The sequence below is a fragment of the Mustela erminea genome, chromosome 7 (assembly GCF_009829155.1).
Source record: "Mustela erminea isolate mMusErm1 chromosome 7, mMusErm1.Pri, whole genome shotgun sequence".
NCBI lineage: Eukaryota > Metazoa > Chordata > Mammalia > Carnivora > Mustelidae > Mustela > Mustela erminea.
In genome coordinates, this window is record NC_045620.1 from 116,220,756 (window position 1) to 116,244,106 (window position 23,351).

At 37.4% G+C, this 23,351-nt stretch overlaps 1 protein-coding gene across 3 annotated transcripts in view; it reads left to right on the top strand.

The window, feature by feature from the left end:
* Window positions 1-23,351, top strand: part of MEMO1 (mediator of cell motility 1) — a 116,029-nt gene that overhangs the window by 28,374 nt on the left and 64,304 nt on the right. Inside the window, exon 1 of one of the 3 annotated variants that reach the window (XM_032353047.1) lies at window positions 22,814-22,975. The exons of the other annotated variants lie outside the window; for them this stretch is intronic. The gene's annotated coding sequence lies outside the window, so the exon portion shown is untranslated. Of the gene's footprint in view, window positions 1-22,813; window positions 22,976-23,351 lie in introns of those variants that run through there. 3 annotated transcript variants of the gene reach the window in all.

The window sequence follows — 23,351 nt, forward strand, 5'->3', positions numbered from 1 at the left end:
TATGTATGCTCTTTGGTCAAGAAACACGTTAATAGTTACCTCAAGACCCTCAAGCCGGGCTGTGACAGTGCCCAGCAGTGAATGGGTATTTAATAAAATGTTTGATTATGTGGAGGAATCAACAAAACAAACGTAGCAATAAAACTGCCGAGTAGTTGTCTGAAATATGACAGAGGGTGAGATCAATTAAACTAACATTAACTGGAAGTTCAACATACGCAACTTTCTGTTAAAATATTAGAGATTAGGAATCCTCCCAGAAAGTTTCCTGTGGAATTAATATAGTCTTAAATGGGTAAGTGGATGTAGTAACTAGCCTTTTCTATGTAAGAACCAGTATTGAATTATTTATGACACTTACCTAAAATAAACATTACTAGTAAATACTAATAAAAATATATTACCTATATAAGATCAAATCAAAATGTCTGGTATTTTAAACATTTTAGTAGTTCATCAGCCAACATTTCTCTACCATTTTTAGTTAACATTTTAAAGTTTTGTTTTTATAAGTATGCTGTAACCTGAAATGGGACTCTCATATTTTCTAGATTCTGAGGAAAGGTTAAAAACTTCTAATGGTATTCTTACTAAAGAATGTATTTACTATCTCAAATTCTATCTGTAGTGGATAACATTGACTATAAAATTAAGATTTAAAAAATCCCCATAAATGTTGAATTGTGAAACAGAATGTTCTTAGTTTATTGTTAAGAATTTGGGGGAAGTTGGGGCACCTGGGTGGCTCAGTGGGTTAAAGCCTCTGCCTTCGGCTCAGGTCATGATCCCAGAGTCCTGGGATGGAGCCCCACATTGGGCTCTCTGCTTAACGGAGTGTCTGCTTCCTTTCCTCTCTCTCTCTGCCTGCCTCTTTGCCTACTTGTGATCTCTGTCTGTCAAATACATAAATAAAATCTTAAAAAAAAAAAAGAATTTGGGGGAAGTTATGGAGTTGAAGTAGAGGGATATGAAATGTGGAGTGTAGTTTTGTTATCAAGGGGATAAAAAGTAAGAGAGTAGGAAGCCTCTTTGGTAAATTAATCTGAAGCACTTCTTGGAAGATTTATCACTCTACAATTTGGTCACTAACATGACACTCTCCAATTTAGTTATTAATAGAAGAAATAAACTAGGTTTACTGCAAGGAGAGGGAAACTTGCTAACACTCTTAGGAGTTGCAGGTAGTGCAAGATTCAGAGACTTCTAGGTTGGAAGATTAGCGTGAGGGGGTTCTTTTGGTATGTGTCTGACTCTTGGTTTTGGCCCAGGTCAAGATCTCCAGGTTGTGAGACAGATTCCTGTGTCTGCCTGGTACTTAACACAGAGCCCCTTCAGATTCTTTTCCCCTCCCCCTCAGCTTCTCATCCTCCTCCTGTGGATGCCCTCTCTCTCAAATAAATATATAAAATTAAAAACAAAAACAAAAGAAGATCAGCATGAAAGCTCCTGAGCAAAGTTGTTACTGCCAGGATGGAAGCTGTTAGCAGTCAGTCCTGCCTAGGCACAGGCAGCTCTGGGTCTCTTGGTGTTCACTGCAGCCGAAAGGCTTTCAGGTCTGTGGATGTGTCTTGTTGCCAAGAGAGACATTTTCAGATACCAGGATCATTTCACAAGATGAGATACTTGGAATTATTTAATTAATGTGAGATGGTTTCATGGGTTGGAGGAAGCTATTTAAGGTTTTAGGAAGCAAATAAAAGATTATTTGGTGAAGTGCTGTTATGTGACGTGATAATTTCATTTATACTCTGATTCAGTCTTTTTGGGTTAGGCTTTGGGGAGCAGGGGCTGGTTTTTTTATTAAGCACACCAACTGATTTTCTTGAATGTGGTTCTTGAACCACAGACTGAGACACACAGGCAGGACTCCTTACTCTTGGTTAGGACTTGTAAGTTCTAATTTCTGGTGTCTACGCATCCTGGTCAATCCCCCATTCCTCTGAGGCCTCAGATAGCTCTCCAGGATAATATATGAGAATAGAGTTCAGAACAGTAATTTTATAGTAACTATTTTTGGAACTGTGTTTAACTACATAAATGTGAACTCAAAATTGTAAAAGTTTCCATTAAATACAAACATGAAAAATCTATCAAGTTCTGTTACAAGATTATACTTCTATTAAAAACATTTAGACTTAATCGACTGCGCAATGATTGGGACCTATTAACATCTTTTACATAGCACTTCTCATTTAATGAAGTTATGTCAATAACTACAAAACAATTCAGTGTTCATTATTGTTTCCATGTTCTGTTATAGAATTAAGTCCTATATTATCCTATATTTATATAAAGTTTTTTTTTCCATCATAAAAATACTTGGTTACTATAGAAAAATTCAGAATGTATAGAGTTGACCAAATAAGTATCCAGAATTTGACACCTCAAAATAACCATTAAAACCATTTTCAGGGCTCCCTGCTCATCAGGGAGTCTGCTTCTCCCTCTCTCTCCCCATTGTCTGCCCTGCTTGTGCTCTCTCATTCTCTCCAAAAAAAAAAAAAAAAAGTTTACAAATCAAATGTTGCAACATCTACTAAGTTAGGTTGTTTTTGCCTAAATACATTATTATTTTCAAAGATATTTAACTTAAAAAGAGTTGAGAAAAGAAATTTTTCGTAAATTTTAACTAAAATGTACATGAGATTCTTGAAATCCATATAGAACTGGCATCTAGTGATTTAGCTTCTCTGGGACATGAATATCAGGCCTAGTTTTAATGGCAAACACCATTAAGCTATTATTTAATCGCAAAAGTAGTAAGTATCACCTGTTATTCACAAGAAGGGTGTCTGCTTGGAATTCTAATTATAAATCACTAAGTAATGGGTAGAAGTAGCTAACACTAGCTGATGAATGGTAAGTTTGTAAAATTCTTTTTATCTTAAAGTAAGTCACCATTTAAGCATGGTGAATATGTAAAGTATTTTCTGAATAAAACTGGGAATATAGGGGTGGCTCAGTGGGTTGAAGCCTCTGCCTTCAGCTCAGGTCATGATCCTAGGGTCCTGGGATCGAGCCCCCGCATTGGGCTCTCTGCTCAGCGGGGAGCCTGCTTCCCTTCCTCTCTCTGCCTGCCCCTCTGCCTACTTGTGATCTATGTCTGTCAAATAAATAATGAAAAAATCTTAAAAAAAAAAACAACTGGGAATATAGTGTATAAACTGGGAATAAAAGGATGGTGTTAGGAAATAGGAGCTAACTGCATGTAGACTTTTGAGGATTTACTTTATTTTTCTCACTTTTCAAATGAGGTTAGGCCAGTTGAGTTAGTGTTTGTTTAGAACTTTAGGAAAGGGTGAAAGAGTTGAGTTTTAGAAAATACGTGGTTTTTTCTCTCCTTCACATTTTTATTTAAATTCTAGATAGTTGACATACAGTACAATAATGGTTTCAGGAGTAGGATTTAGCGATCCATCACTTAACATACAACACCCAGTGCTCATTATGACAAGTGCCCTCCTGTCATCTCCCATCCTGCCCATTCCCTACCCACCTCTTTTCATCAATCCTGTTTATTCTCTCTCTCTCTCTCTCTCTCTTTTTTTAAAGATTTTATTTATTTATTTGATAGAGAAAGACTCAGTAAGAGAGGGAACACAAGCAGGGGGAGGGCAGGGAGCCCGATGCGAGGCTAGATCCCAGGACGCTGGGGTCATGACCTGAGCCGAAGGCAGAGGCTTTAACCCCCTGAGCCACCCAGGCGCCCCAGCATAATATACTTAAGTTCTATCCACGTTGTTGCAAATGGCAAGATTTCATTTTTAAAGATTTTATTTATTTATTTGACAGAGATCACAAGTAGGCAGAAAAGCAGGCAGAGAGAGAGAGAGGAGGAAGCAGGCTCCCTGCCCAGCAGAGAGCCTGATGTAGGCCTCCATCCCAGGTCCCTGGGAACATGACCTGAGCTGAAGGCAGAGGCTTTAACCCACTGAGCCACCCAGGCACCCCAAGATTTCATTCTTTTTGATGACTGAGTAATATTCTGGTATGTAAATATACCACATCTTTATCCACTCATCAGTTGATGGACATCTGGGCTCTTTTCATAGATGGGCTGTTATTGATCATGCTACTCTAAATATCAGAGTCCACATACCTCTTCAAATCAATATTTTCGTACCTTTGGGTGAATACCTAATAGTGCACTTGCTGGATTGTAGGGTAGTTGTATTTTTAACTTTTTGAGGAATCTCCATACTGTTTTCCAGAGTGGCTGCACTAGTTCGCATTCCTACCAGCAGTGCAGGAGGTTCCCCTTTCTCCACATCCTTGCCAATATCTCGTTTCCTGAGTTGTTAATTTTAGTCCTTCTGGCAGGCACGAGGTGATATCTCATTGTGGTTTTGACTTGGGAAATACATGTGTTTGTATGTCTTATTCCATTTAATGCTAAGCCACCCCGTATAGGTACTTAGTGTTTTATACTCACTTTTATAAATGAGAAAACTGAAACTCAAAGTTTTTTTTTTTTTTTTAAAGATTTTATTTATTTATTTGACAGACAGAGATCACAAGTAGGCAGAGAGGCAGGCAGAGAGAGAGAGAGAGAGAGAGAGAGGGAAGCAGGCTTCCTGCGGAGCAGGGAGCCCGATGCGGGGCTCGATCCCAGGACCCTGAGATCATGACCTGAGCCGAAGGCAGCAGCCCAAACCACTGAGCCACCCAGGCGCCCCTGAAACTCAAAGTTTTTATTCAGGTGACAAATTCAGGTATTTTTGGCTTTGTTTCCATTTCTCTTACTCCTGTTCACCATTGTCTGATTTCTAAAGTTCGTTCCACCTGCTAAAATTCTGTGATTTTTTTTTTAAAGATTTTATTTATTTATTTATTTGACAGAGAGAAATCACAAGTAGGTGGAGAGGCAGACAGAGAGAGACAGAGGGAAGCAGGCTCCCCGCTGAGCAGAGAGCCCGATGCGGGACTCGATCCCAGCACCCTGAGATCATGACCCGAGCCGAAGGCAGCGGCTTAAACCACTGAGCCACCCAGGTGCCCCTAAAATTCTGTGATTTTGCAGAAGTGGAGAGAATTTACCTATTATAGAACTACAAAATGATTAGCCTACTGCCAATTTATTTTACCTGTATCCCCTTGCATTTGACCTCCTACATTATTTTTACCCCCATATTATTTTGACACAGAATATCATTTCATCTATAAACATTTCACTATATAGCTCTAAAAGAAACTAAGTTTAAAAATTTTAAAACACAAATTACTAATATTATCAGTGTAAAAAGTTACTAATTACTTCATATTCAGTTAATGCTCACATTTTCCTGATCATCATAATTTCTTTTTAAACTCTTTTTAAGTTGGGATTCAGATGAGGCTCATATGTTGCAGTTAGTTAGTGTGCCTCATAAGTATTTAAAAAATGTTATTATTTAAAAATTAAAAAAAAATTTCTTTAGAGCAGTTTTAAGATCACAGCAAAATTGAGTAGAAGATACAGAGATTTACCATATAACCCCTTGCTGTCTTCTTGTTCAGCCTCCATTTGTTGAAAAGAGTCTTCTCCATTTTATTACCTTAATTCTTTTGTCAAAGATCAGGTGAGTGAATTTCTGTGGGTCTGTTTTTGGCTCTCTGTTCTGTTCTGTTGCTCTATTTATTTGTTCTTTTGCCAGTAGCTTTATAGTAAGTCTTAATGTTGGTAGTATCAGTTGCCCGCCAACTTTGTTCTCCTTCAGTATTATGTTGGCTTTTCTGGACCTTCTTCCTCTTCATATAATATTCAGAATCAGTTTGTTGGTTCCGTAAGGTAACTTCCTGGGCTTTTGACTGGGATGTACTGAATCTTTACCTGAAATTGGCAAGAACTGATTATCTTGATAATGTTGAGTCTTCCCATCCAGGAACACGGAGTATCTCTCCATTTATTTATTTAGTTCTTTGGTTTTCAGCTTTGTAGTTTTCTTCATATAGGTTTCATATAATTTTGTTAGCTTTATGTCCAAGTATTTCATCTTTTTTTTTTCTAATATAAATGTGCACTGTGTTTTCATTTCACATTCTACTTGTTCATTGCTGGTGTATAGAAAAGCTTTTGTACATTAACCTGTATCCCACATCTTTGCCATACTTGCTTATTTATTCCAGGAACTGTTGTTGTTGATTCTTGTGGATTTTTTTTTTTACATAGATTATCGTGTCATTTGCTTAGATGGACAGTTTTTATTCTTCTTTCCCATCTATATACTTTTTATTTCCTTTTCTTGTCTTAATGTATTAGCTGGGATTTCCAGTATGATGTAAGAAAGCTGTGATAAGGAGAACTTTTTGCCTTGTTCCTGATGTTATATCTTTTGTTCAAATCTACACATTCCCTTTCTATCTCACTTTTTTCTTAAAATTTTTTTAAAGATTTTATTTATTTATTTGACAGAGATCACAAGTAGGCAGAGAGGCAGGCAGAGAGAGAGGAGGAAGTAGGCTCCCTGCTGAGCAGAGAACCCAATTCGGGGCTCTATCCCAGGACCCTGGGATCATGACCGGGGCCGAAGGCAGAGGCTCAACCCACTGAGCCACCCAGGTGCCCCTTTCTTCTTTTTCTTTCTTTCTTTCTTTTTTTTTTTCTTGCAGTTTTGTTTTTGTTGTTGAAGAAACTAGGTCTTTTGATTTTGAGAGATTCCAGCAGCCTGGATCTTTGTGATTGGATCTCTGTCATGGTGTTCAACATATTTTTGTCACATTTACTATGTAAATATAGTTAATTAGATCTAGAGCAGCATTGTCCAGTATAAGTATAATGAAACCTATAAATTTGAGCCACATATTGATATTACTCATGTATACACTTAAAAAAAAAAATAAAACCAAACAGGTGTGGGATAACCAGCAAAAATTTTTTTCAAGTGTCACTGTGAACTCGTAGACTTAAAAGATAGATACTCAAATTGTCCCATCTTTAGCCAGTGGGAACCTCTTTTTTTTTTAAGATTTTATTTATTTATTTGACAGACAGAGATCACAAGTAGACAGAGAGGCAGGTAGAGAGAGAAGGAAGCAGACTCCTTGCTGAGCAGAGAGCCCAAAGCAGGCCTCCATCCCAGGACCCTGATACCATGACCTGAGCCGAAGGCAGAGGCTTAACCCACTGAGCCACTCAGGTGCCCCAGTGGGAGCCTCTTTAAGCTGGTTTATGAGTCTAGACATGACCCTAATTGTCTTTGATAGCTTTCTTGCATTCTTGTGTATTAGTCTGTATTATCTAGAAAATCACTACCAATGGGATATATACATATATATAAAGAGATTTATTATAATGAATTTGCTTATGAATTTTAGAGGCTCACAAGTTATCTGTGGTGGGCAAGTTGGAGGCCTAGGAGCTAATGTAGTTCCAGTCCTTAAGACTCAGGAAGAGCCAGTGTTTAGGTTTGAATCTGAGGGAAGGAAGAAAAACAATGTACCAGTACCAATGAAGTCTATCAGGAGGTGGACTTCCTTTTTACTTGTGAGAGGGTCCAGCTTTTTTGTTCAATTCTGGCCTTCAGTTGATCGGGTGGGGCTTATACAGACATCAGGGAGGGCTGGGAGGTATTTGTTTTACTCAGCCTACAAATTCAGATGTTAATATCATCCAGAAACACCCCGACGGACACACCCAGAATAGTTTTTGAACAACTGTCTGGGCTCCCTGTGACTCAGTCAAGATGACATATAAAATTAACCATCAGATCTGGTATAAGATGTTCCATACTCCTTTTGCATGTTCTCCCCCAGATGTAGAATCAGCCATTTTTCCAAGGAGGCCTGGTCTTTACTGTCTTAAACAAAATCAAAGCTTCAAAGTCTTATAAATAGTGTTGGCAGTTAATAAATGACCTCTGATGATTCTTTTGATGATGAATATACATTGGGATTCATAATTTTCAAAGCTTTACTTTAAAATGCTTTGTTTTGGGATTTTTTTTTTAATCAAGAAAGATGTGGTTTCTTAAAAGTCATTAAATTGTCTTATATAATACCCAATTTTCTTATTTTTTTACTTTTGGGAAGGAGGTTCTTGGTGTTTGCTGTGTTACTCCTATGTTGATCTTCCCTCCATTCATCCCCCTCTCCTTCCTTCCTTCTTTCCTTCCTCTGTGTTCAATATGGGCCTTGAACTCACAATCTGAGATTAGGAGTTGCCTGCTGTGCTGACTGGGCCAGCCAGGTGCCCTCTATGTTGATCTTTCTTTCTTTCTTTTTTTAAAGATATTATTTATTTATTTGACAGACAGAGATCACAAGTAGGCTGAGAGGCAGGCAGAGAGAGAGAGAGAGAGAGAGAGGAGGAAGCAGGCTCCCTGCTGAGCAGAGAGCCCAGTGTGGGGCTTGATCCCAGGAACCTGGGATCATGACCTGAGCCTAAGGCAGAGGCTTTAACCCACTGAGCCACCCAGATACCTTATATGTTGATCTTTCTTAAATTTCTGATACAACACTCAAGGAAGGCAAGAATGAAAGGTGATATACCCCAGAGCTATACCTAGTAAAGTGAATACAAGTGATTGATAAGTATCTTTAAGCATCAATCTACATAATTCTAGGGTGGTAGGACATGTGACTCTTGATCTCAGGATTATGAGTTTGAGTCCCATATGGGGTGTGGAGATTACTTAAAAATAAAATCTTGGGGCGCCTGAGTGACTCAGTGGGTTAGGCCTCTGCCTTCCGCTCAGGTCATGGTCTCGGGGTCGGGCGATCGGGCCCCGCATCGGTCTCTTTGCTTGGCGGGGAGCCTGCTTCCCCTCTCTCTCTGCTTGCCTCTCTGCCTGCTTGTGAGCTCTCTCTCTGTCGGATGGATGAATGGAATCTTAAAAAAAAAGGCAAGTATTCTTAAAAAAAAATCTTAAAAAATATAATTCTACCTGTTGTTATATTACAGTAACCTAGAATTACAGACACAATTGAGTTTACCCTCTTCATTTTATAGAAGGGGAAATTGAAGCCTAGATCTGTGGGAATGTTTGTACTGTAACCTGGATCACTTGCTTTTTAGAGTAGGCAGTGTACTGAATAGGACAACTTCACAGCTCAGAGACAGACTGGTATGGCTCAAAATCTTGGCATTGCCATTTACTGGCTATATGAACTTGAGGAAACTGATTTTCTTATTTATTTGTAAGCTAGAAATAATAATAGCTATATCATGGGATTGCTATGACAGTTAACCAAGAATAACATTTTAAGGAACCCAGTACTGTTCCTGTCATATTGTAGATACACTGTAAATTCTGGCTGTTCCTAGAGCACCTGGGTATCTCAGTTGGTTAAGTGGCTGCCTGTGGCTCAGATCATGATCTCAGAGTTTTGGAACTGAGTCCCACATGGGGCTCGTGGCTCAGCAGGGAGCCTGCTTCTCTCTCTTCCTTTGCCTGCCACTCCCCTTGCTTGTGCTGTCAAAAAAAAAAAAAAAAAAAAAAAAAGAAAGAAAGGAAGAAAAAGAAAAATCTTTTAAATTCTGGCTTCCTGTCCTCCAGTTTGAAGTTCTTTTTGCCATATCATTACCTATTTTTAAAATTGAAGATCAAATATATCTAAAATAGCTGAAAACAGTACTTTTGTTGTATTTTTTACCATGTTCATGTTATTTATTTAGCAGATTTTTAAAAATAGAATTTAAAAAGTCTGGTCCCTCTCTGAATTTTTCTGGATGACAGTTAATGAAGTTCAAATTGAGATTTTACTTTTCATTCGAAGTACTTATCCAGAATAACTTTTGTTGTTATATCCCTACTTATCATAAGTGTTGAATATTAAACACAAATGTTTTAAATAATATTTTGTGTCATCGAGGTAAAATGTAATCATGTTCGTGCTTGTATTCTGCTGCAGCAAACAGGATAGTTTAGAAAGGCTATAATTAATAGATGTTTAAAAGTTGCTTTGATGTTCTTAGATGAAAGCTTGGCTACTAATACCCAATGCTAGTATTTTAAATTATCACTGCCCTCTTTAACATGAACTATTGGCTTGAGTTCTATAGAACTAGCTACAGGATTGTTAATGTGTTGAGCTTGTTTAATGTAAATGTGTAGAGAAAATCTTAGAGACTATTTCCAAAAAACACACTCTCACATATATGTTGGTTTTTATCTATTTGGATACAATTCCAAAGGCGTACTTGAATGTTGACTTTCTCATGATACTAGTAGTTGACTTTCTTCATTGGGAGGTATAAAAATATGATTGGTGATTCCTAAGGTTTTATTTCATAAAGTGAGTGAATAGATGTATTTGAAGTGTTGGGGACTTCAGATTGGGAGACCTAGAGACCTTTTTTTTTTTTTTTAATTTTTTTTAAATAAAAAAGGAGACAATGATAGTGCTGCTTTCAGCTCTTCTTGGAGTGTTTTCATTTTCTTGTAATTTCTCTGGTCTCTCAGTACTTGTAAATTTATTTTCTACTCCTGGTACTGAAACTAATTGCTCTCAGGTTTCTGATTTCTCATAATCACCAAATACATTGATTAGCATTTTCTCTTTTCTCATTGTGTTCATTCATTGCAGCACATGAAAGTCTGTTAATTTTGAAGATTTTATCTCTTTGCTTTCCTTCTACTGTATTTGAGCTTTACCTCCCTTCTTGAGCTTTACCTCCTTTCCCTCCCTCACTGACTCAACTTCTTACTTGTGTGCTAAAGTGTCTGCATCTGAAGATACACTTTGAACAGTCGTGCTGTCATCATCTGAAGATACACTTTGAACAGTCGTGCTGTCATCATCATTCTGTGTGCGCTCAGATGGCTCAGCCATTCTCATCTCTCACCACTAATTAAATGACTCTGAATTCTGTGTTTCTGTTATTCACCCCTTTTCTGCACTTAAGGCTCTTACTCTTTAACAGCTCGACATCTTACATAGCTGCCTTACTGTCTCCTAAAACTTGCAGTGTGTCCAAGTCAAAGTCTTCATCTTAGAACAGATTTCATGGTCTTCCTTAATTGTCATTGGTCTTGCCCTCAAGTTTAGTTATCACGGACTTTCACTCACTCCCTCCAGTTTATTTTGGTACAAAGTTCTACAAATCTGAATTTTGCTTAAAATACTTGGGGAAATGCTGGCTTGTAGCAAGTTAAGTTTGAGTGGTTATCTATCTACGTGTCTGTCAAATTGGCCTAAGTGTAGACGGGTTTGGGAAGGAGTTTTTATTTCTTTAGTAGGATTTTTCTGGTGGCTGTGGCTTAAAAGAATGTGCCAATGACATTGTTTAAGACCTCTTAAAGATACTAGTTCTTGAGCGTGGCTTTGAAAAATTTTCTGGTATGATCTTCTGGGAATGGGAGAGGTCCCACCTGGGTTTAAACCCAAGTATTTATTCTTCCATCTGGGAAGCTTTTACATTAAAACCTTTGCTTTTGTGATAGTTACTGAAGACAGTCCAGAGGGTTTGGCAGAGTAGTAGATGCACACATATAACTCAACTTCCATGTTTAACCACGTTCTTTAGTCTTCAAATTTGGTTTTTCTCCTAAGTTATCCATCTGTGAACTGCTTGGAAATCGTTTTATCTTAGTAGCTGTTAAGCCTGACTACCTTTTTCTTTTCTGTATATCTGATACCTGGCATGCCCATCTCAGTCCACATTAGGCATGTTTTCTTGGCTAGTTATCAAAGAAGAACTTGCTGAGATTCTTTTTGTTTCATCTTATGATTGCAAAATCAGAAACATAATTCTTAGATGGATGAGCTGGCACATGCATTACCAATACTTAGTGAAAAGAAAACAGGCCTGAAACATGCCACAACAAAAGCATAAAAACAAAAATTGCATTCGATTATAGTTAATTACTTCAAAAAGCAAATTGGCTTCTCTCTATTATTTGGTAAATGATTGCTGAAAAAGTCAAGAGTGGAGAATTACTTGTCCCTGGGTGGGCAAGTGAAACAAAACAAAACTGTTGAAACATTTTACATATTACATAAAGAAAGATACTTTCTTTAAAAGTATCTTTAAAAGTGTTTAATGTCCTCTTTTCCAGGTCATTCTTGTCTAGAATGTTTTCTTGTCCTCTGATTATATCTACCAGAAATTTGGTGATGGACATCATACTTAGGGAGCTGATGTACGAAAGGGGAACCCCGTTTTGCTAGTAGGGAAATCTTGTCAGATTGGTCTGTATCTTAATACTTGAATGTATATTCTATTGGTCAAATAGCAATTTTCAACAGTTGGGTTTTGGTTAACTTAGATTATTAATATAGGTATTGTCTTAGGTCTAACCATTATTTGTTAGCTGGGTTTAGCATTTGGAGGCTCTTTTTCCCTTGTCAGTTAAAGGGATATCTGCAGCATCCCCCCGCCCCCTGCCCTTTTTTTAAAGCAGTCTCCATGCCCAACCTGCGGCTCAGACCTACAATCCCAAGACCAAGAGTTACATGCTCCACTGAGTGAACCAGCCAGGTGCCACATGCAGCATCATTAAAAAAAAAAAAAAATTCTAATTGAAGTGTAGTTGACACATAATACTAGCTCTAGGTGTACAACATAGTGGTTCAACAGTTATATACATTACAAAATGCTTTCTACAAAAAGTGTATGACAGTAATATTGACTATATTCCCTATGCTGTATGTTTCATCCTTGTCACTTCTTTATTTGTAATTGGAAGTTTGTATTGTTGGGTCCATGGTCAAAGGAGCGAGACTGATACAAAGCGAAGGTCAAGCAAAGCTTTATTTCGCGCCAAGCATCGAGAATCAAACTGACTGGCCAGGGCCGTCTCTTGGCAAAGAGGCGACCTCTCTCTGCCTTACAGACTAGCTTTTAAGGGCAAAGGCCATGTGGTTGGGCCTGGCCACGCACAGGTGGCCAATGAGATTGTAACACACAGAGAAAGCTGCAGAGTCCTGCTAGGTCACACATAAGTGACCAATTGAATTACAATTTACCCTATAGTAGACATTTGAACTAGCGTATCACCTTGGTCAGAATTGGCACCTAAAGGGCACCCAAAGGGCAGGGCCCATACTCCTTGGTAGCTAGGGAGACCGTATGCGCCCCCATTGATTGGATACCTCCACCTGGCCTGACCCACCCAGTTACCTGGGACTGGTTTCCAGGGGGGCGTGGGGGAGGGTCAGGATAGAGCTGCTCTGGCTAAATAGGCCCTTACAGTACCTCTGTAAATCATTTTTTAAAAGATTTTATTTATTTGAGAGAGAAAGTGAGAGAGAGAGAGAGAGAGAGAGAGCAAGAGCAGGGGGAGGGGCAGAGGGAGAAGCAGGCTTCCTGCTAAGCAAAGAGTCCGATAGGGCACTGGATGACCTGAGCCAAAGGCAGATGACCAACGACTGAGCTCCTCAGGTGCGAGGGAAGTTTGTACCTCTAATCCCCTCCACCCATTTTGCGCATCCCCCACCTCTTACCCCTACAGCAACACCAGTTTGTTCTCTCTATTTATGAGTGTTTCTCTGTTGTTGTTGCTGTCTGTTCATTTGTTTTTGCTTTTTAGATTCTAAATATAAGGGAAATGATAAGGTCTGGAGTATTTCATATAGTTTAATACCATCTAGATATATCATGTTGGCCGTGAATATCAAGATTTCATTGTTTTTTTTTTTTTAAAAGATGCATTTTTAAATTTTTGATTGAGACAGAGAGAGAGGGAGAGAGAGGATGAGTGAGCAGAGATGTTTTATGCCAACTCCACTCTAAGTGGGGACACCAACTTGGGGCTTGATCTCATGACCCTGAAATCACAACCTGAGCTGAAACCAAAAGTCATATGCTTAACCGATTGTGCCACTCAGGTATCCCATTTCATTTTTTAAAATGGCTGAGTATTAGTCCACTGTGTATACATACCACATTTTGTCTCTTTTCTATTTTTTTTTTAAATGTCCTCTCTGTGAGCGCATTTAATTAATTAATTAATTAATTTTCTAAAGGTTATTTATTTAGGGGCACCTGGGTGGATCAGTGGGTTAAGCCTCTGCCTTCGGCTCAGGTCATGATCTCAGGGTCTTGGGATCGAGCCCTATATCGGGTTCTCTGCTTAGCAGGGAGCCTGCTTCCCCCTCTCTGTCTGCTGCTTTGCCTACTTGTGATCTCTCTTGTCAAATGAATAAAAATCTTTAAAAGAAGATTATTTATTTACTTATTTGACAGAAACACAGAGAGAGGGGGAGCACAAACAGGGGCAGAGGGAGAGGGAGAAGCAGGCTTCCCGCCGAGCAGGGAGCCCAATGTGGGGCTTGATCCCAGGACCCTGGGATCATGACTTGAGTTGAAGGCAGATGCTTAATGGACTGAACCATCTAGGCACCCCCACATTTTCTTTATCTGTTCAGTGGTTAATGACCTTTGTGGCTTCTGTATCTTAGTGCAGCATCATTGTTTATGACTTCATGGTATTCTATGACTGCACCATGTTCTTAATATTTGGGTAGATAGTATATATACATAGTACAAAGTATGAAAGATACAAAAAAGTACAGTGAAAAGTAAAGTTTCCCTCTACTCTTAGTTTCTGTCAGGATACAGTCACTGTTATCCATTTCTTTTATGTTGGTCCAGAAATATTTTACATAAATATAAACCAGTACATAATCTGTATATGCACATACAAGATGACAGCATATTGTACCTTCTATTCTATACAGTGCTTTCTTTTTCTTCCTTATTAGGAGATCTCCCTTACAGTTTCATAAAAATTTCCATCAGTGTTTAACATTGTTTAATCTTCTACTCTATGGATCTACTATAATTTATTTAACCAGGCTTTTTTTGGGGAATTGACACTTAGATTGTTTCACATCTGTTGTTCTATCAGTTCATAGATCTGCAGTCACACTACACATTTCATTTTGTGTAGACCACTGGGCCCAATCACTTTCTGGTTAAATTCTGTAAATGAAAGCCTTTATAGAAGACCTGTATTACACAGAATAAGGTGAGAATGTGGTAATGTCTGTAAATCTGTTTTGTGGTGGAAATATATGGAAAGTGAAAATTCTAATTTTTATCTTAAGAAACTTCTATTTTTTTTAGTGAAAGAAATATTGCCTTGTGTGGGAAGTGTAATTTATCTTAGTCCTGATTTTGTCCAATAAGGCAGACTTGTTTTATTTTTCCACAGATTGTTTTTAGATTTGGTATCAAAATACCCAGATTTACTAGTATCAACTAACTTTGTAACCCAAAGAAACATTTAAAAAAGGGAAAAGAAACACACTAGCTGCAATTGGAAGAAAATGATTCTTGGTTACATATGCATGGAGGAAGTATTGTGGACCCAACATTAAGCATTTATATCATTTAGGTGGTTGCCTTTTTATGATTCAGGTTCGTATTTCCTCACTAGAGTACTTGACTCTGTGTTAGAGGATAAACATGGTGTATTTTTCCCCAAAGCCTCCTTTTAAGTTGCAAACAAGAACATGGGAATTTTGAGATTATAGTCGTATTGTATTGTCCGTCTGTTACATCCTCATGAATTTTTAGATTAAAACAGAAGATTTAAAAGAGAATTTGAATTTGTGTATCAACCTATTTTCTAAGAATCTGAGTTTACGTTGTCATCATGGTTGTCTGAGGGGAAAAGCTGGAGAGGCATTGATCCTAATGGGAGGCTACAGATACCATTAAAAATAAACTTATGGAATCTTTAAGCAACGAAAGCCACTTAAGGCTTCAGAGTAGTTTGGAGATAAAAGTTTATGCATTTACGTATTGCTCATTTGTAGATTATGTGATTTCTTTTTTTTTTTTTTTTTTTGGTGGCATTGAAAAATCTCAGTTATAAACCTTCCAAGAGCCTGTTAGCTACATTCATTCATATAGCATGGGCAAATAAACTCCTTTATGGCAGTGGACCTCATTTTTTTTCCCTTATTTTTTTAAGTTAACATATAATGTATTTTTTGTTTCAGGAGTACAGGTCTGTGATTCATCAGTCTTATATAACACCCAGTGCTCATTGTAACACATACCCTCCCCAGTGTCCACTGCCCAATTACCCCATTTGCCTTCCTCCCTCCCCTCCAGCTACCCTCAGTTTGTTTCCTAAGATTAAGAATCTCTTAAGGTTTGTCTCCTCCTCTGGCTTAATCTTGTTTCATTTTTTCCTTCTCTTCCGCTATGATTCTCTGCCTTGTTTCTTAAATTCCAGGTATCAGTGAGATCATATGATAATTGTTTTTCTCTGATTGACTTACTTCGTTTAGCATAATACCCTCTAGTTCCATCCACGTCCACATTTTAATATTAATATCAGAGTCACCTGGAGAGCTTGATAAACGCTTGTTTTTGAAAAATGGTTGCCATCTCCAGAGATTGTTGTGACAGTAGCTCTGTGGTAAGACCTAGAGATCTCTTCCTTAAATAAATACATCAGATGATTCTGGTCTGCAGACCTCTTTTTGACTATTGTTGGAGGACCCCCATTAGTTAAAAATCTAATTAAAGGAGCATATCAAAATCTCTAAGATTATAATTTAAAATAGCAGCATGATGCAGCAGAATAGGCTTGATTTTGAATTTGACTTGTCTTCTATAAAGACCTGTGGTTAGTAGTTGTTTGCTAAACACTGGTAATGGGAAATTTGTGGCTGGTAAGAATCATATTGCTATTCCATGGTCCAAGTAAAAAATAAATATCTCAGAAGCCAAAAATATATTTTTCTTAGAAGTTAAATTGCTCTGGTTCAAGAAATAAAATATTTGGTTTTCAAATGCTAGATGTAAGGACATTAGATTTTAATTTTTATCAAGTAGGGTAGTGGGTTAAATTACTTTATCTTTCAGAACATTTTTTTGATGAGAATGTTGAGGTTATGGTGCAACAGTCATTGTCATACATGGTGAATAATTATGAATGGATGCAATTTTGGATAGCATTTTGAATATATATATGGAAATCTTAAAACAGCTCATACTGATTTACATAGTAATTCCATTTTCCGAGAAATTCAAAAATAAAAAAATTTAAATATGAAACAGAGACACATACTACAGAATTTTTTATAATAGTACAGAAAAATTGCAAACAACCTAAACATCTTATATTGGAAAAATATTTAAGGACGAAGTGATCCATTCATGCAGTGAAATGCTATTTAGCCATAAACTATCTTTAAGGAGTTCATCATATAGGGAAATGCTTATGCTATAATGTTATTATGTAAATAAAAGCAGGGTACAGAATTGTAGATCATTTTAAAGATTTATAAGGAAATTTGGAAAATACTAATTTTCAGATTTTTATTATTGTGGGATTGTTGGTTTTTACCCCATAATACGTATTCCCCCAATTTTCTATACCAAACATATTTTTTACAATAAAAAATAGCAAACAGAATCAATATTTTGATTCTAAAAAAAGAGTTTACATAAGATACTACAGCCAGGCACTATCAAGGGATTTAGTCACATCATTTTATAGGGATAAGGAATTTGTTTATCAATAGAAAATAGGAGTAGGAATAGATAATTCAAATTAATGGACTATTAATGGGATCACTGTTAAACCTATTTTCAGACTACAGTTTTATAAGTGACTTGAAGGGCGAAATACACTGTGATCCATCAAATTTGAACCCTTTTAGGTAGGAAATGCCAGTGAAGTTACTATTAACTTTGTCAAAATTTTGAGAAACTATATGAGCGGGCTGAAGAGTGATCAGTGATTTCCAGTTGGACAAATATAAGAGTTGGTTCATTTACGTTAAAGGTTATTCATTGGAGGAGTAATTGCCCTTATGCAACTGTATTCTGAACTACAGAATTTAACTAAAAAATATAAAAAAATTCTTAAAATGTTTAAATAAATTGGTCAGTAAAAAGGAATCCAAGATATTTGGATTTGGCCTAACCTTTGAGATTTTTGTCAAGGAGAACCATCAGTGTTCTTCACAGCAAAGTGTTTTTGGGAGGGTTGATACAGTAATGCTCTAGATAGTTTTGGGTTAGATTCAGTGTGACAATTCTTGTGGTTTCAAGAGCATGTTGTATTCTGTGTGAGGAGTCCTATCACAGATACATAAAAACAAATAGTATCCCTTGAGATGTATCTAAAAATAAAATACTAGGTTTTGTTAATAGCATAGCAATAAATTTTAGGTATGTGATCATAGTACAGCATCAATAATGAGAGAAAGAATTTGGGGAGAACTGCAGAAATGTTACTTTTAAAATTAAATGAGATTATTGTACTTGGTAAGGCTTCTCAGAAATACTTTTCATTGTAGTTAGAAGCAGTGGTCTCAAGTGCTGGTTTTTGATGATTTTTTTGCTATTCTGCATTGAAATAAATATCAGACTATTATAGTGAGTATAGTTTATATTGCACCTAAACATCATTGTTGGTTGTGAAATAGTTGCCACTGTGTACATATATGTGAATTCAAGGATCAATCCTGCTTGTATGACTGGACAACTGCAGTCCATTGATGTTTGAGTTAACGTGCCATTTAAGGACCATTTACGGAAGAGATTACCGTTGCCGTTCCTAGCTGTCTTCTGAAACCTGTGGTTAGTTGCATCTTGTGACTTTTCTGTAAGATCAAGAAATGTATGGCATGGGAACTTGTATAGTTAGTTGCTTAGACTAGAGTCCCAGAGGCAATGGAAGAACTCCTTCTTTTCTGCCTCCCTTCCCTCCCTCCCTCTGTTCTTCATTTCCCCCTTCCTTCCCTCCCTCCTTTCCTTCCATTCCTTATTTACTTATTTTTTTTTAAGATTTTATTTATTTATTTGAGAGAGAGACAGTGAGAGAGAGCATGAGAGGCGAGAAGGTCAGAGGGAGAAGCAGACTCCCCATGGAGCTGGGAGCCTGATACGGGACTCGATCCCGGGACTCCGGGACCGTGACCTGAGCCCAAGGCAGTTGCTTAACCAACTGAGCCACCCAGGCGCCCCTACTTACTTATTTATAAAAGATTTTATTTGAGAGAGAGAGCGAGAAGGCGCACAAGCAGAGGAAGGGTCAGAGGGAGAGGGGCAAACAGACTCCCCAGTGAGCAGGGAGCCTGATATGGGTTTTGATCCCAGGACCTTGAGATCATGAACTGAACTGAAGGCAGATGCTTAACCGACCACAGCACCCAGGTGCCCCTAGAGGAACACTTTTAAAAGAAATATTGCATCACTAATTATCCACATGGTACAGAGAATGATTTTATGGAAGAACAAAGGGCACCAATGACTGTGAGTTAAAAAACAATTTAGACATCAGATTGTGAATTTGAAGACATTTTTCAGAATCTTTTTTATTATTATGTTCAGTTATCCAGCATATAGTATATCATTAGTTTTTTTAATTTAAATATCTCATTTATTTTTTAATTGAATTATTAACATACAATATTAACATCAGATGTACAACATAGATTCAACAGTTGTGTACATTACTGGATCATCCCCACAGTAAATGTGGTCACCATACAGTGTTATTACAGTATTGTTGACTATATTCCTTATGCTGCACTGTTCATTTCCATGACTTACTCATTCTATAACTGGAAGTTTGTATCTCTCAATCCCCTTTATCATTAGTTCTTGATGTAGTGTTACAGATTCATTAGTTGCATATAACATCCATTGCTTATCACCACACGAGCCCTCTTTAATACCAAGAATACTTTGAATTTATTTTGCTTTTTAAAATATAAACATGAGTATCAAAATTCATGTTTAAATAAGTTGAAAATAGCTTTTCCAATAAAAAATTCTAAGTGATAAGCAGCCATATGTCCTTGTTTAATTGGGAGCTTTTTTGTCTTAGTGATACATAAAATAATGGTGCATGTTGGTACTGCTGGTATCTTGGAGTCAATGAAATGTGGTTAATTTATTCAGTTTAAAGGACTAAGATTATCTTAAATTGTACTCCTCTTACTTTTTGGTTTTATTTATTTTATGAAGTCATTGTGATCATAGATAAATGGTTGTTATATTTTAAATATCCATTCTTAGTAAACTAAAAAAAACTGACACCCCTGTTTGGTTCCCCCATTTATTTGGGAAATTTTTACTGGCCTGTGAAATTCAGAGATCCAGCAGCCACAAGTCTAGCATAGGGGTGCCTGGGTGGCTCAGTGGGTTAAGCCTCTGCCTTTGGCTCAGGTTATGATCTCAGGGTCCTGGGATAGAGCCCGCCTCAGGCTCTCTGCTCAGCAGGGAGCCTGCTTTCCCCACTCTCTCTGCCTGCCTCTCTGTCTACTTGTGCGTACTCTTTCTCTCTCTGTCAAATAAATAAATCTTAAAAAAAAAGTCTAACAAATTTTTAAATTTTCAATTTTTTTAAATTTTATTTTTAGATTATTTATTTATTTATTTGACAGACAGAGAGAGAGAGAGAGAGAGAGAGAGACAGACACACACACACAGTGAGAGAGGGAGCACAAGCAGGGGGAGTGGGAGAGGGAGAAGCAGGTTTCCCATGGAGAATGAAGTCCGATGTGGGGCTTGATCCCAGGAGTCTGGGATCATGACCTGAGCTTCAGGCATACACTTAATGACTGAGCTTCCCAGGTGCCCCTTATTTTTTATTGTTAAAGAAAGATTTTATTTATTTATTTATTTTACAGAGAAAGAGTGCTAGCAGGGGGAGCGGCAGGCAGAGGGAGAGGGCAAAGCAGACTTCCCACTGAGCGGAGAGCCTCACAGGGGGCTTGATCCCAGGACCCTGGGATCGTGAACTGAGCCAAAGGCAGATACCTAACCGACTGAGCCACCCAGGTGCCTCTATCCTCCTCCTCCTCCTCCTCCTCCTCCTTCTTGTTGTTGTTGTTATTATAATTATTATTTTAAAAGATTATTTATTTATTTATTTGACAGAGAGAGAGAGAGAGAGAGATATCACAAGTAGACAGACAGGTAGGTAGAGAGAGGGGGGGAACAGGCTCCCCGCTGAGCCGAGAGACCAGTGTGGGGCTTGATCCTGGGACCTTGAAATCATGACCTGAGCCTGCCTAACCCACTGAGCCACCCACGTGTCCCCCCATCTCTTGTCCCCCCATATTTTGACTACAGGTTAATTTTTCTAGTTTGAATAGGTTTCACAGAAATGAATGCCAGTAAAATACTAGGTGCTGACAGTGTGCTTTCATTTGGTTTTATATTTTTTGCTTCTGTTTTGTCCCTTGTTACTTTGCCTTAACAAATCCCATGGAATTAAGTTTACTGTGTCAATAGTCAGGTACCACCTAAGGAAGAATGGTATAAAAAATTTTATGACTGTTGGTCATTCTTTATGTGGGATACTTTGAGCCACACTAGAAGGCTCTTCTAACCAAAAATGTCTTTTTTTTTTAGCTTGCCTTGGTGTCTGAAGTTTTTTAACTATTAGCCATTCTTTGTGTTTGAGACACTGACAGAAGCTCCATGAAGGCAGACATTGCATTTGTCTTTTTTTTATTGCTATAACTATAGCATCCATTCCACTTCTTGGCACATAAATAGGTGTCCCATAAACATTTATTCAATTAAAAAATGAAGGCAAATCTTATTTATGACATTAAAACATTGTTAGTCATAGTTAAGACCATGATGTGCTAATTTATTTAATAGAAGAGACGAGCTTATAGAACACATGATTTCTGTTCAGAGTGAGCAGACCACTAAAATTTTTTGTTTGCAAATAAGAATAGGAAGAGCAAACCAATGAGAAAAGTGTAGAAAACCATTTTGGCTTACTTCATTACATGTCTTAGAATGGTTCTGTTAACAAGTTGCATAGGAAAAACAGTGCTGAGGAGGGGTGTGTTTATGTGTGTATGTGTATGTATGTTTAATACCTCTGTAGTTTTGTCACCATGAGAATAAATTTCCTTGTGAAATTGTCCAACTCAAGTAGGATAGAAGCAGAAATGTTGTTAATTTGCATCACAGTAAATACAGCCCATTATTTATTGTCTGTTTCCTAAGGAAGTACCTGAAGCATTGATCCTCTGGGAACCTACTTTTAATATCTTGTCCAAAGAAGTAAATACCCATTTATCCTAGGGCAAAGTGACATAGCCATTAGATTCGCTAGGATTTAACAATATTTCTGATTTTTCTACTCAATCAGTGTGCCTTCAAATCCAGTGATATTTGAAATACAAATCATATTTTGTTCATCATCTTCATGTGTTAAGGATACCATATTGCCAAGTATCAGTCTCTCTGGAAGAACTCAAATTCATTTTTTAACTTGATATTTTATAGATCAGCAGTTAAGCAGCCATAATAAATAGATATGCTCAGTTGTCTTATTCAAAGACAATTAAGAAACTTGGAGTTTAGCTTTTACCTTAGGAACCTTTTAAGGAAATTGGTCCTAGCAATAGAGTGGCTAAATTGGGAGATAATATGTTCTTTGCTTTTATCCATTATTCATTTATGTTTTGTAAACTTCCTGTATGTAGAAATATTTAACTTTTAAGTTAATACAGAGTTTATTTGGCAGTTAAAAATTTACATTGAAAATCTGAACTTTTTTCCATGAGTTACTAATGAGTTTATGTAATATAATGGTTTTTGGAATTGTTCTTAATTTTAAGTTATTAAAATAAACTACATTGTTTGCTGAAATCGGAAGTTTTTTGTACTTTGGCATTTTATAGATGGGCTGTTCATTATAAACTTGACTTGTTTCTGTATTTAGTCCTAAATATATACAGAGGGATAACCAAGTCAGTAGATGTTTAATGTCAGTGGATATCAGGGAAAAACAAATTAGAAGAAATAAAGGGATATTATTTCATACCTATCATTTTGCCAAAAAAATTAAAAGTTCTGTCAGTATCAAATATTGATAAGGATGAGGGGAAATGGGAATTTTTAACCATTGCTGATGTTGGAGAAATATAATTTAAACCAAAACCTCCATTTCAGAAAAACCTCTCTTCAGAGGCAGAAGAGAAAGAAAATAAGCATTGAGCCAGAATGTGAAGCACATCACAGTCAATCTGCTAAGAGATTTCAGAGATCTAAAGAGAGCTCACCCTTTTATATGGCCAGATACAACCTATTACATACATGTTCTCAAGATAAATTGTAAGTAGTGCTCAAGTCAGAGGACTTGATAGCAACATTTCTCACACATAGTTCATTCTAAATCAGTTGGTAATTGCGGTGACCATATGTATTTGTAACTGGCTAAAAATAAACTTGTGTTCTTATGATAGGAGGTAGTTTTGCAACTTGGAAGTAGATGATCAGCTAGTTAGGTTCCTGTCTTCCCACAAAAACTGGCAGAAAGGGGCACCTGGGTGGCTCAGTCATTAAGCATCTGCCTTAGGCTCAGGTCAGGATCCTGGGGTCCTGGGATTGAGCGCTTCCCTGCTCAGTGGGAAGCCTGCTTCTTCCTCTCCCCCTGCCCCTGCTTGTGTTCTCTCTCTTGCTGTGTGTGTCTTTCTCTATCAAATAAATA